The following is a 15,887-nucleotide window of genomic DNA, read 5'->3' as shown; positions in this document are numbered from 1 at the left end:
GAGTAATGACAATAACTGACCAAGCTCAAATCCACATCGTTAATTTGATTTAGTAGAACAAAGGACATATTATTTCGAATATGCCACACAAATTTTCTATAGTGATTTAAATACACACACACACACACACACACACACACACACATATATAGACAGAGAGAGAGAGAGAGGGAGAAAGGGAGAGAGAAAAGTAGTAGGTGTTTTGGACCTAAATTGCATTATTAGAAATTATTCAACACGTAGTGCATCACAGATGTTAAATACTAATGGTATTATAGAATACATTATTATGTTGGCTAAAACTGAAAATAGATCTGGTTTCAAAATAAACCATACAAATAACAGAACATTTTAAAGACCTGCAAGCCTTCTTGTAACTTCCTGAAACGAGCAAAAGCAGCCAAGAATGCGTGCAAATATTCCTAATAGGTTCAGTTCACACACCAAACTTAAACCAGACAGAAAGTAGGAGTTTTGGGTAAAGACCTGAATAACCAGTCTTGATACATTCTTGCCGGGGAATACTAGATTTCCCCAGGAAATATGGTTTGCTCTTTGGCGCTATCGATACCCGAAATCAATTCTAGGTTCTAACAGAAGGCGCAGGCACTAATCCACTCAATTATTACCTATTACCAAGTCAAGTTTGGTGCACCAAAACCAACTTCAGCATACTTAGGGAACGGCCACAGATACTTTAGGGTGGATCTTTAGGTTTGAAGTCTATGCGGCCCTGTTTACACGTAAATAACTTCCACTGTGTGTTGGAGAGATTTACTGCCAAAGAAATATTTGCACGATTGCAGCCTTATAGAGCTCAAGGGGCCAAAATCTCTCGACATTTGGTTGCTTAGGGTACTCCAACCCCCCCCCCCCCACACACACACTTTCGTTTTTCAAAAGTAACATGTTATCCAAACCATCAGCACCGCCCGAAGAAGCAGAAAACGTCCTCATGTGAATAGAAAGCTCGGTTCTGCCAAAGAAAAGGCTAGGCCCGAGTGGGTCTTTCAGCCCCAGTAACATTGGATCCGGATGGAAATACAGGTAATATTACATTTAAGAGTTTGCAGACACATGCATTTTCAAGGACTGTATTACTACGCTCACGTCAATCAAACAGTTGTAAAATTGTGTTACCGTTGAAAATATGCTGAGTTTCTAGATCTTGAAAATGTACCGGTTTTAATGCGGGGCTCTCTCTCCAGGCTTTACGGACTCCCTACAGACAGATTTTAACAGAGGTATCCAGGATTTTAATAAAACAAGATCTCCATGCCCTTGATCCATCCGCTCCCTCTGCAACCCACTCAGTCTGGCCAGTTTGCATCAGACCAGTTTTAGTCCCACGAAACCAGTGGGGATAAACTAGTTCCCATCATGCCCCTCCTTCGTTTAACCTGGGTTGGGGCCCTGAGGGGAGCAGGGTTAGGACTGAGTTGAGAATAACTTCTTTAAAAAAGTTTTAGTTGACCAGGATCTTTATAAAAGCATTTCTTCACAAACGCAGCAGGGCGCTTTGAACAGAAAGCATTCTGAGAAAAGGGTCTCAGGTATCAATTCTTATTGATATTAGTATTAGATGTTAGAGAAAATCAAGTTAAAAGTACAAGATATACCATTAAGTTTTATAGGGGCCTTAACTTTAGGGAAGGACCTTGTTTCATAAGCACTTTTTTTTCCAATGGCGTGAGCTGCGGGAAGAGTCACTCCAAAGCAATTCTTGCAACGTCCCACTCGGGCAATAGTCCAGATCATACCCAGGCACTATATATGCAAATGCTCTTGCCTTGTTGTGCCATAGCTATCAGGTTTAAGAGATGGCTTGGTGACCATTTGCATGAGTGCATTCCTAGGAAAGGCAATGGGACTACTTCTGAGTCTTGGGGCAAAAAGTCCTCCTGCCTCCTGCGGATTTAATATCTTCAGCCTCTGCCCAGGCCAAAGGGCACCAGGGATCTCTGGAGCTCCAGACCAGCATCTCTGAGTCTCAGAGACTCAGGAGATGGTTCCCATATCTGTGCTGCAAAGATGACCCAACTGACTTGGCGATGATTTCCGCCAAAGTCATCCACGATTAGCATAGATGAGATCTGCGAGTGGTTACGAGGTTTCCTCGCTTCCGGTGAGGAGGAGGAAAGGCCCTTTGGGAATATCCCCAGGCGCAGAACCAAAGGACCAGCCCCAGCCGCTGGCAGCCCGGAATTCGGATGGAAAGTTAGATTCGAAAACCGGCTCACAAGCGGAGCGTTTTATTCGGCTTAACATACGAATATTTAGCATTTCATACCCTTGGAGCAATTCTAGGGGCCTGCTGTCATGTGAGAAGCTGGGGAGAAGTCCTCACAGCTCTCTAATGGGAAGCACTGAGGCACACCAGGACCGGACTACCATCCGCACAGCAGAAATAAAGCGATTTGACAGCATTTGAACTATCATGGCTCAATGTTATGGAATTCTGGGAATTGTAGTTTGTTGTGGCACCAGAGCTCAGCATTGAGCCATGGCAGTTCAAGTGGTGTCAAACCGGTTTACTTTTGCAGTGCGGGTGCAGTCTAATTCCAAAACATAAATGTGACTTCTTGAGAGTGTTGTTGCTGTGTGCTTTCAAGTCATTTCCTATCCTATCCTATCTTAGGGTTTCCTTGGCAAGAATTGTTCAAAGGCGGTTTGCCTTTGCTTTCCTCTCAGGCTGAGAGAGTGTGACTTGCCCAAGGTCTCCCAGTGGGTTGCCATGCCCTGGGCTCCAGCGCTCAAGCCATGACCCAGGCTGGCTCCCTGATGAGAATGAACCCCAAAGTCAAGGTTAGGACAAGTCTGGACCTAGAGAGAAAGTCCATGGAGGCCCAGGTGGCCTCAGGGCTGAAGCCTGGCTTTCAGAAGAAGCCTCCTAGCAGCTCCCTCCAAGCCTTCTGAGCCTAAGAGATGGCCAGCTTTTGTTGCCTACCCCTGCCTCATACTTGTTATTACTTATTATTATACTTGTTATTAGGGATTGCAATCCTCAGCACAGTTTACTGGGTCTTTTTTTGGGAGGGGGGAGTAGGATGATCAAAGCCAATTAAAACTGAAGCAGTGAAGTCTTTTAATAAAAAGAGGCTGCTGCAGAGTCAATGGCCGAGGGCCCTTTGTGCTACCTATTTTCAGAACACTGGAAGGCCATTTTGCCTTGACTCGCACGAGCCCAATATTTTAAAAAAAGAAGAAAAGAAGAAGAGAAAAAGAGAAAAGTATAATGACCTCAATGGTTTATTTCAGGGGCACGATCCCTGTAACCGAAAAGAGGGCTCATAGTGGCACCTTCCTTCTCGCTGCTGCATTGGTGCTTCCTATGTTTTCTCTATAGCTGGATGGTACCGAAACGAGGGGGGTACAGACTTTTCACGGACACTAATCGCACATAGATCTACACCTGATCTTATTCTCACCGCCTTTCATGCCAATACTGTAGTCAGCTGAAAAAGGCACCCAGAATCTATCCTGTTCTGAAATCTTTTGGGGAAGAGAAGGAGGGGCATTCAAGAACAGGCCAGATGCTCGGGTGAGAAATGGTTATTACTCCAAACCCCAGCGAGGCTGCTTCCACAGCTTCAGACGGAGAGACCCATTGAATGAGAACATTTATTCACTGGTTTTTTGGGTGGAGGATGGGCTGCTTGGCCAGGTCTTTACTCCAGGCTTTGACAGAAGCTATCTTCGCGGCTACAAAACATCTTTTCCAGAAGAATATCCGCAGTACCCTTCTCCTTTTTAATCCTAGGGATGCAGCTACCAGTTTGCAAAGAGCTTCCTTGGCCTTGACTTGGTTCCCTGGCAAACTCTGGAGCTGTGGCACTGGCAGCGGCCCCTTCAGAGTTATACCTGGGTTTACATCCCTTGAACAATCTCAATCTCTTCCCTTCAATATACTTAGGTTTGTTTGGTTGGGGTTTTTTGTCTTCAGTTTTGTGATGATTGGGATTTGGATCATTTTAATCTGGAAATAAAGTCTGCACATTTCTTCCACACTATCTGAGTATTTTGCAAGATAGAAAAGTTTGGCCCAGAACCTTTAATACACCCTTTCTTTCTAAAAGTGTCTCATCCCCAAAGGTCAGGCCTATACATGGTCCTTTTTGCCTAACTTTATATGAACTTTGTAGTGATTAGAATATTCTTTTGTAAGTACCTCGGTCAATGGGAGGTTCACATTCCCACAAAAGATCCCTTCTGAATTACAGATGGAGGGCATTTGCAGTGTTGAGGTTGTTACCAATAAGCCAAGATAACTTGTACAATCAGAAATACAATATTATGGTCAACTACAGGTTTCACCTGCCTGTTGTGTGTCTGTATGTGGCATCACCTTGCCTGTGATTTATTGCAGTCCTATTAATCCCAGAGGGAATTCCTAAACAAGGAATACTCTGAGGTGGTTTTGTCAATTTCTTCCTCTGAAATAAAGCCCAGAAGACCTGAATTTAAGGGCAGGAATCAGCAACTGATCTCTCCAATCTGTTTTGTTAGACCATTGACCACAGACAGCATTTCTTTTACCATCTCAGGTGTTTGCTCAGAGCAGGTAGGCCTATATATCCTCCACAAATCAAATACTGTAATTGTATGGTCCCTATTTTTACTGAAGACACTAAGTATTTTGCCATGGTTAGGACTATGATTCATTGCTTGAACCCATGAGTAGAAATATATAGCAAACTCTCCTTCCTTCCAATAATCCTGAAGCTAAATAATAATTAAAAAGGAAAGAAAGGCGGCGTTCATGAATGCATGTATATAGAGGAGCCTAGATCGTTTAATACTGCTTTCTGTCTTTCATCTGTTAGTGAATATAACTGTAATAATGCCAGGAGAAGCTCTTCCACTCTCTGCCCCCCCCCCCCCCCCCCATGGAGCTGGGTCTAAGTAACCCTTTTAAATGTAATTGGTGTTCCTATAGCTAAAACATAATAGGCTTTGATTACATGCTAAATAGAATCAAATGTAATCCTTGAGTTAATTATGTGGAGATAATTTTATAATTATATCAATTCAATTTAAAAAGCAATGCATTGTAACGTCACATGCTAAATGGGGAGTAATGACTCCAAATAAAATTCTCATTAATTTGAAGTATCTCAAACTCACATCAGGCTTCCTTTCTCCCAACTCCCATCTCTCTTAAATAGCAAATGGGAACATACATTTATCTCATCTATTGTCACATTACCTGTCTCTGCTCATATCTAGAAAGTGGAAAACACTGGAAAATCACAGACAAAAGAGGCTGTCTGAGAAGAGCATTTCCCAGCACTGACCTGCTCTCAAATGCTAAAGAAGCTGATCTGCATTTCTATTCTGCCCAGCTTGTATGTGGAAGTAACGCCCAACGGTCACTGACTTGATGAGCTGGAGAGAGAGAATGTGCTTGTGTCTCACAGACACTCTAACTTACTATGAATAGAGTCGGTGGCCAGAAGACTGGGGTGAAGGTCAAAGCCTATGTCACAGCTGCAGGTGGCTCATTTCCTCTCCTTTTACCTCCTTCTTCGTCCTCCTCCACAATGCCATCCCACACCTTTGGGGCAGGGATGCCCACTTTCCCCCTCAAATGTGAGGGAACTGGCCTTAAAGGTGTAATCCATCCTGAACAATGCATGCATAATAAAAACAATTTCTAACCACCAGGACATTTTTTAAAAGATTGGGAGAATACCTCTTTGTTTTATATAAAGAATGCCACACAGAACTAAATGCACACACTCTTAGCCCTATTTTGGGATCCCACAAACCCACCCTAGCACCCAACTATCACCAGGGGATCTTTCAACTTTGTTTCTATACAAGAAGACAAGTCGAATGAAAGCACCAGGAGAGAGCGCGAAAGAGCGCTGCGCAGGTTCAGAAATGAAAAATCACCCAGCAAGGGTAAGGCAAAGAACTTAAATGTCAAAGTCCATAAAGGTAAATGATTTGTAGTTCCATGCTACAATTTGTACCACAATCACCTAAGAGAATTCAACAAAGATCAGTTTACACAAATCTCTATAGACACTAAAAACACCTGGGTAAGACTTTTAAAACTTATTATTATTGCTAAGTCAAGGGTTGGAGCTTGCTGCCCCTTTTCAAGTAAAGATTTAAGCATCCTGTCCCTTCCCCCACAGAGTTAGTTCATCCGTACCTTTTTTTAAATGCTTCCTAGTCAAACTTGAATATGCAATGAAGCTCCAGAGCTTTGTGGCGGAAATATAATTAAACTGGTGAAAGATGTAAAAGATGAAGAATGGGGATGACATCAGGCCGATTTCACACTTGGCACTCGGATGGCTGGGCCCAAGCCGTGCTCTTGCCATGCAACACAGATCAAAGTGCACTGCCACTGCTAAAAAGGCAAAAGGGGACTTAAGTATGCTAATCCCCAGGACAAATATATTTTAATCTTGTTAGAATACAAGTTAATGCTGCAGCTCAGTGGCTGAACTTTGTCAGAGTGTAGAGATCCACTTTTACTTTAGCTATGAATGAGGTAGACCTCCTGGTTTATTCATACTTCATAAAAAGTAACTTTGCTAAATGAACCCCTTATAATGAGTTTCTATTAATGAAAAAGGAGGCCCATTTTTGAGTGACTGGCTATTGTGAATGGCTAACCTAAGATACCTCAAAAAAGGGTCTGCATTTTGGGAGTCCCCAACATCCAATGACTGAAAAACCAGGCTGCTTTATGGCATCTAAAGAAAGGTGTCTAAAATCTAGGACCAAAACCCACCATTTATCTTGAAACTGGACATCCTAAGCCTCTCAGTTTTCCTAGGTATTTTGAATATAAAGCTTTGGGTGGGGAATACATTGTTGTTTAAGAAAGAACTTTAGTTTTATGAGATGATTTCTCCTCAAAGAGAATTTCCAGTAAGTTTTGCAGAACTAAACTCCTGTTGTAAAATTAATAATCCCAAACCCTATAGATCTGCATACTTTTTAGGTTCAGAATGCACTGGGAAGTTCTCCTGTACAGGCCCTATTGTACTCTTGTGGAGCTCCCTTTCATTTGAATAGGCCTGCATAGAAGAACTTCCCAGGGGACTGTGCCCATTGTGTCTTTATTGTGGCCTGTGTATAAGGAATGTATCTCTCCTAGACTGTGGCAAAGCAGACTTACACAGAAATAAGTGCCAGTGAATACAGTGAAAGTCATTTTCTGCAACAGTATTTTTAATACCAAGGCTCCGTATAGGACAAGGCTCTAACAAAATTCTGGACAGCACAATGCTATTCTACCATTATTTTCTTTGAAAAAAAGTTGCCTAGAGCACTTATTCAAGAATGTTTAAGAATAACATCTCCAAAGAGAGCTTTAAATAGTTTACAGAAAATGCCATCATCAGTCAGTAAAGTACCATTAAAAATTATCTTAAGAGATTTATTAAAAACATATATGGAATCAAACTGAAGTTTACTTACAAAAATATATCCATAATGCATGTAAAGCAAGTCTCTTCCTTCCTTCCCTTCCTATCTTTCTAGATATGATAAATTTGGCAGTATGGTGTGCTTGGCCAAATAATATTTATGAAAATGGACAATTTCTGTAATATGTAAGATGACACACTACTGATGTAATGAATCCTTTGCCAAAAGATCAAAACTGCCAACATTTTATCTACAGAACCCGTTATTGTTGCTGTTATAATTTAATTAACATAGCACTTACAACAAAATGCTGCAAGTTTTGCCACCTAATAGAAATGTTCTTGTTCAGGGTTCTAGTCAACCAAAGGTGCTGAATTCAAGACCACCCCATTCAACCCCCACCCAAAGATTTTCTTTCTCACTTGATACTCAGCATAGCATGGCTTCTGAGGAAGTGCTGTCCTCAATGGCCTGGCCTTTTTGTCCCCCTTGTTCAGTTCTTTTAAATTGCTTTTAATTCTGCAAAAGTTGACCATCTACCCATTTTAATTTCATCTCATTCCTGTTTTATTTACTTTTTTTTATCAATTTTTAGAAAAATAACAAAAGTAACAATAAAATGTGGGGAAACTCAGTGTGCAAAGGGATCTTGAGGCTAACTAAAAGGAAGTAGACTTGAGTCTAGAAAAGCTCATGATACCAGTTTCTTTCTTTCAGTTAGGGGTGAAACAGATGGGCAAAATAAAGCAGCTTCCAGACACTTTGAAGGCGGGGCATTTATAGATGCATGCCACCAAAGCATTTGAAAACTAGAATAAAGCCACTCTCCAGGGCTAAAAACTGGAGCACAAAGAAGCCAGGATATTCTGGCTTAACCCAGAAAATGCACATCTTTGCACCTTCATATAAACACCCTGACATGAGTGAGGGACTGCAGCAAACCAAAGCAATGAAAGTGTGACAACTCCAACGGATGTAATTACAATATACACAAACCAGACAGTCCAATGGGGCGAGGCATGGAGTGAAGGGAGGTGAAGGGGTATGTAGAGGGGGCATGATTTTAGTTTGTCAGTGTATCACTTCCACACCAATGCACCAATGCCCTGTACTAGTGCAGAATCGCACATGCAACTGTGTGGCTGATCAAAGGGGTGGCCATACAATGGGATGGCATCTGGGCAAACATGAGAGGTACTTGGAGGTCACAGGTGGTGTGTTTGTGCCATGGTGCACGTGCAGGTTGAGGAGGCGACAAAAAAAATTACCCAGCGGTATAGCAAGATTGAGCCACTTTTCCCTGGCTGTCTGCTCCAGCTCTTAGTCTCAAAAGTGCTACAAGATCCCTCTGCACACTGATTTTACAAACTAACATGGCTATGTCTTTTAATTCTACCACCTGTGGGGAAAATAAAATTTAAGTCTATTAAATTCATATACTTCAGCAATATATGGGCAGGCTGGGTCTGGCTGGAATAAGGGAGAAACGGATACCATTTCTCAGTTGTGTTCAGCCATCTGTTAAAGTTTAGAGCCTTTGATACCACTGGCTAAAGTTTAGCATATGTATGAGTCGCCTGATCTGAAGATATTTCCAGGTAGCACGCTAAAGTTTTCAAGCTTTTGTAGGAAATGCAATCTAGATTATTCTTCAAATTGCTAAGAGAATCAGTGCTAGGTTAGATAAAATAGGCCTATTTAAGATGGGCTTCATACACTAGCTCCCTGTAGCTTTTGGCCATCTCTTAATTCTGGCACAAAAGTTTGGGCCCAGTTATGATGTTCTGTCAGGAGACATAGCTATTGCTATTTCAGGGAGTAATTTATCTCTACTTTAAAACTATTTTATTCCAAAGTGGCTTACAAGAAAAAGATCCCAACAATAATAATTGCTTCAAATAAAACAAGTACTATATATAGCAAGATACCCCAAAAAGACATCAGAACAGGAGAAATCAATCATAAAACGGCTGTCATTATAAAAAGGGTTTTCCATGTCTAAAAACAGGAAGAAAAGTATCTTGGCAGACTTCCTTGATAAAAACTTCAAAAATGGCAGAAGATCTTGTTCCTAGCAAACTTCCCTCAAACCCCCCCCCCCCCTTCTCCTGGTGAAGATGTCAAGACGTCAACAGATTCATATAGGTAGAAATAGTACTTAATATAGTGTGTATGCTGTTTGGAGTTTTAAAGCAATGGAGGACAATCTTTAAAGTGGGTATTAACAACACATGACCCATTTACAGCCCTCGGTTGCTCCTGGTGGCCTGTGAGACTGGAGAACCTATCCACTTCCCCTTGCTGCTTGCCAGCAATCATATCCATAGGTCTCAGGATGCAAGGATAAATAAATAAGGAATCCAAGATCCAACAGCCTTCCTTGGTATTTAGAACAAGCAGAAGAATCAACTCTTCCCCCCCCCCCCTTCAATAAAGCCTTTTATACTTGTTCCAGAGGGTTTTCCATCCCTCCGGAGCTGTTCTATAGGGCAGGGGGACTTCAGGAGGTAAGGGGATCATTGATCTGGAGAGAAGCAGTGGCATCCAGCAGAGAGCAGATCACAACCCATAAATATCAAGATGGGAAACCTTTTGTAGCTTTATGCTATCATAAGTGGGAGTTACACTTGTGTTTTTTCCAGTGTGCTAAAGAAAGTAGCCAATATGTTTCAGGGATGAAGCCAGGATTTTGAGAAGGGTGGGGGGGTCCGGACTAAGTGCCCACCGCTACATCCCTGTACATTTGTATACAATAGTTTTCCTTATTCAACTTAGCACACCACTACCACCACCATCACCACTATTGTTGTTGTTGTTGTTGCTGCTGCTGCTGTTTTGCTTACATTTCCCCAATACTGGGATTCAGGTTGGCTTATAAATTATCAAATCCCATACAGTGCAAGAGCCAGGCAATTTCCCTTTAACTACTGCTCAACTGACATTTGGACCTTCACCTAAGTAGGCTGGCAGAACCTCAAACAGAATGTAAGTAGACATGCACAAATAGGGTTGTGGGAATGTGGATAGGAAGATCACACTTTTCTGAATCTCTCCACTGGTAGCTCAGGACAATGCAGAGTACTGATGAAGTGGAGAAATCCATGAAATCTTACACCATAGTAAATTTGTTATTATGACCTTTTAGTTCTTTGCAGCAACAGGCTAATATGGCTGCCATTCTGAAAAAAGTCTATTGCTATTGTCCTAAAATTACTATAGAGCTTACACACTTCTATTACTATGTAGAAAGATCTTGTAGCACCTTTGAAACTAACTGAAAGAAGTTGGCAGCATGAGCATTCATAGACTTTAGTCTACTTCCTCAGATGCATTTATAGACTGAAGTCTACGAAAGCTCATGCTGCCAACTTCTTTCCTTCAGTTAGTCTCAAAGGTGCTACAAAATCTCTCTACATACTGATTCTACAGACTGACACAGCTATATCTTTGAACACTTCTATTAGATGTTTTAACATTTTAAGCTTCCATAGATAACAATAAATATACAAATACATAACAAATACAAAGGTAATCAAGAACCTTGTGTAACCTTAATTTAGCAGTGGGTAAAGTGCAGCCCATGGGTCCATTTTATGGTTCCAAAGCCTCCAAAGTCCAAAACTGGGTGATTTTTCACTCACAAACACCAGAACTAGCTCAAAGGCGCCACAAAACAGACTAGTTTGGTCCTCCCAATTTCCCCGATCCTCCCACATAGCTTGCGAACTTAAACCATCTTGCAATCAAACAAAAATCAGCTAAAGACAAAAGGGCATTGGACGCTGGAGGTATGCAGGGGTTAAAGATGCCCCTCCATTGCAGTTTCCTACCTTTGCCTTAAATATTAATAGATATATTGTGGCACAATTTTTCAAGGACTAGACCTTAGATAACAGTATATAGATGAACTCACCAACAAAAATGTTGTAAATTCCAGATTTTTTTTAAAAAAAAGTGGATTGCATAGATGTAGATTGTTTATATATTATTTAATTTATACTGCGACAGCAAGAATGGGAGAATTGGAGCCAAAATGTAGTTTCTCACAAATATTTGCGAGATATGTGTGACAATGAGAATCATAAGTCTGTAGTAGAGGGGGAATTTTCTGTCATTGCTTTTTTGAAAGAGGGCTATCAACTAAGCGTGAAACAAAACCTAACCTTCTATTTTTCCATCTTTTGTACTGTTATTGAAGACCACCAAGCTGCTAACAAGAATAGGCTAAGTAAACCCATTCTCTATTGCTGCTAATGCTACTGAAATACCTCTGACTAACAGAAGTGAAGAGGCTGGCCATGGGCAGCTACCAGGGGTCTATCACAAATAGCCTTCCACGTGTTGAGTATTATGTTTTCTATGTTTTTGTACATAATTGTTCTACACATGCCAATGTAAAAATGTTTAAATCTAACAAAACAAAGAGGCAGTATAGTGCCATGGTAAGTATGAAATAACGCAAACAGGAGTTTATGTTAAAAGACAATCAGGCAGCAAGAAACAGAAAATATTTAGCTTGAGTCAAATCAGAAATAAGTCAGCTACAGATAAAGTGGTAGTTCCTGCTGATTCAGCATATGCATGTGAACTCCCAGACCTTCTAATGACATAAAATCAAATCATACCAACAAATGGTATCAGCATATCTGTTTTGTATATCTCAAGTTTAGCAAAAGAGTTTATTGATACTAGCCCTGATTCTGTCCTCAGACTAGTTATTGAAAATTAAGCATAACTCTAATGAAGTCTGCAGCACTACAGTGCTGTATAACTACTATGAAGAAAATAGGAACCTGAAAATCAAAATGCCTTAAATTTGATTTTATACAGCAGAATCACTCATAATGACTAAAATCTTATCTGACATGATCTTGACACAGCACCAAGCAGTAAGAAACATAGTATATCTTATTACATGTATAAAACTGAGCAATTGTGGTCTTAAATATTACATGAATTGAAGAGCAAACATTCAGAATTAAAACATCAACTTTCCTGAAGAAGCTTGTAAAAGAGTGTAAATGAAACTAGTAATTAACATCAACAGCAATCTAAATGTAGATATTCTGGGACAGATATTACTCTCTCGGGAATGAAATTTCCTTTTAAGGACCCAATTGGCCACAACAAACCCCACTATGATGCAGCAGTGGTATGATTACCTTTTGCATTAAGGATGCTGCAGACCCATCAGTCTTACAAAAAACAGACAGCTGCCATAGATTCTAATGTTAGAGCAACCAATGTTGTTTATAAAATGTGTCAGGTTTTTAATAAATTTGTTTGAGGTTGAAATCCTAAACATACCTATTTGAAATAAGTTCCTAATCCATATGATTTAATTCTGAACAAATGTGTTTATGACAGATGTGCAAGACTGTAAAAAAAACAAACCACATGACCTTTGAGAGGTTGTGGAACAGATCTTGAAAAAATTACATTTTTGGACTACAATTGTTGTTGTTGTTTTTAATATCCTGCCTTTTTCTCAGGCTGGGAACTGTTGAAGACGGTTTGCAACAGTTAAAAGATTCACACAGTCTGTCAGCCAGCATGAGATTCTAAAGTTTTAAAAATATTTTGTTCAAGTTCTATGACAGAGTTATTTGTTCATCCAGTTTAAACCAGTGCATGCTGATTAGCCATGTGAATATGCTTATTGCAAGCATAGGTACCAGGACACCAAGCAGTTGGCCAAGGTAAAAAAAAAAAAAGCACACAGTGACACCACTATATTACATGATGCAGTGCTCTGAGTGTTATACTAGGACTTTGGAAAACCAGAGTTCAAATCTCCACTCATTCCTGGAAATGCACTGGATTGCTTTGGAGAAATCAATCACTCTCTTAGCCATAAAGAAAGGCAATGGCAAACCTCTTCTGACTAAATCCGGACAAGAAAACAATATGATAGAGTCACCATAACTTGGTATCAACCTGAAGGCACATAACAACAACATTAGTGGGTAATTATATATACCAGGTTTAGAAAGGCACATCAAAAGCCAGTAAAATACTATTATCCATCTGGACAGTAAAACCAGTGGTAACAGGGAGAAGAAAATATGTTTAAATATGCAGACCCAGTGTAAAGTTCACACTTTGTGAATACATCTGTGGACAGGAGCGCCACAGTGGAACAAGGCTCTGTTTCTAGTAGCCATTCAGTTAATCATAAAAGTAGGGATAACCTGAATGCAGCTTCCTCTGAAGACCTTGACAATTTGGCATGATCATATGAGATGAAGCCCTCTTCAAACACACTAAGTCCCACACCATTTAGAGCTTTACAACCCAAAGGAACACTTTGAATTCCCAGGCACACACTGGCAGCCACTGAAGATTTTCAAGCACCTGTGAAGTATAAACTACGGTTTTAATCAACCCTTTTCACTACTGAGACATTTAAAGCTTTGTTGATGCCTTACAGAGCTCTAAAAAGCTTATGACTACAACACGTGAGGGAACATGTCCTTCTATATAGTCTGCTGTATTCATTGAGGTCACTGTTGGAAGCCCTTCTACCCTAACATATTAGTAGGCTGAGCTGGGAATCGATCCCTAGTCTCCAGAGTCATAGTCCAACACCCAAACCACTATGCCATGCTGGGGTAAGCAGGGGTTCCAGCTCCAAAATAGCTCATTATGTATATACAAATATTCCAAAATCTGAAAAAATCCAAAATCCAGAACACTTCCGATCCTAAGCATTTTGGATAAGGGATACTCAGCCTGTAGCATGTAAGAGCATTCCGCATTTCAACTGTAAAATACTGAGTGGATATTTTCCATGCTTAGAGGAGCATTTCCCTCTTCTTGAGGGTGCCACCACACTGCAGAATTAAAGCAGTTTGACACCACTTTAACTGCCATTACTCTGTCTTATGGAATCCTGGGATCTGTAGTTTAGTGAGGCACCAGAGTTCTCTGACAGACCAAGCTGAATGCCTCACCAAACTACAAATCTCAGTATTCCGTAGGATAGAATCATGGCAGTTAAAAAAGGTCAATCTGCTTTAATTCTGCAGTGTGGCTGCACCTTCAGTCTAGTGGATTTACCACTTTCTTCAGGCATTGTCTCTTCTTAGTCCCACAAAAACAGATTACTGAAAAAGAAATGTTGTTGTTGCTGTTGTTGTGTGCCTTCAAGTCATTTCTGATTTATGGCGATTCTAAGGCAAACCTATCATTGGGTTTTCTTGGCAAGATTTGTTCAGAGGAGCATTCCCCCCACCCCCACCACCATTCCCTTCTCTTTTTGTGTCGTGTCTTTTTAGATTGTAAGCCTGAGGGCAGGGAACCGTCTATTATCCCCTCTGTTGTAATGATTGGGTGGCATATAAATAAATCCTATTATTATTATTATTATTGTTATTATTCCTCTGAGGCTGAGAGAGTGTGACTTACCCAAGGTCACCTAGTGGGTTTCCATGGCTGAGCTGGGATTTGAAACTTGGCATTCAGAGTTGTCCAACACTCAGTTGTCCACACTGACTCTCCATCTTGAGAAAGGAATACATAAACAGAATTAATTGCTGTATTGTGGGTTTGTTTTTTTTTTGGCTGTCAGGCCATGTTCTAGAAGACATTTCACCAGCAGCTGTGGCTGGCATGTTCAGAGAATGCAGGCATGGAAGTGAGTGGGGTGTATATACTGTGTAGCCCTTCCTTGAGAGGAAGTGATTTAAAGGTTATAAACCATTGTGGGCATAAAATGCCATTTGAAAAAACTGAAATTCTGGATGATGCCAATAACTATCATCAGGTCAGAATGCACAGGGAAGCCATTGAAATCCACAAACACTTGGACAACTTCAACAGGAAAGAAGCAACACTGAAAGTAAACAAAGTTTGGCTATCAGTCCTGAAAAAACACCAAAATCAAGACCCAGAGAATGCAAATGAAAACCACCCAGGGTCAGGGGGGTTTCCCAGCAGACAATGGATCACTATTTAAATAGACACCATGTAGACCTTGCCATTCAGCCACAGAATACACAGATAAACATGTAAGGCGCTTCCTCTAAGCCAACAGTATATATACCCCACTCTCTCCCATGCCAGCATTCTCTGAAGATGCCAGCCACAGATGCAGGCGAAATGTCAGGAATAAACTCTTCTATGGAATACAATGAAATTGTAGAATATGGCCTCATAGCCTGAAAAATCCACAAAAAACTATGGATGCCAGTTGTGAAAGCCTTCCACTTCAGAAATACAGTGGGACCTTCCCTTACGCAGGGAATTCATTCCGGATCCCCCTGCATAAGAGGAATTCCACATATGCTCATGCCCCATTGCAAACAATGGGGCATGTGCATGCAGCATGGTGTGGTGCGCAGGCCACAGGTACTCACACCATTTGTTTCATTGTCGCGCGGCTTCAGCATATGCTTGTATACTGCACTGTAATTGCATTGCATTCTATAATTACTGACTTACTCTTCCCATCTCCATGCTGTGCGATGCTATTGCTTTTCTAAATCTGATCCTTTTCG

Source organism: Sceloporus occidentalis, unplaced genomic scaffold, assembly GCF_023333645.1.
Source record: "Sceloporus occidentalis isolate IW3139 unplaced genomic scaffold, rSceOcc1.0.p SCAF_7, whole genome shotgun sequence".
Lineage (NCBI taxonomy): Eukaryota > Metazoa > Chordata > Lepidosauria > Squamata > Phrynosomatidae > Sceloporus > Sceloporus occidentalis.
The sequence above is the reverse complement of the archived record's forward strand: the minus strand, read 5'-3'. Positions refer to the sequence as shown.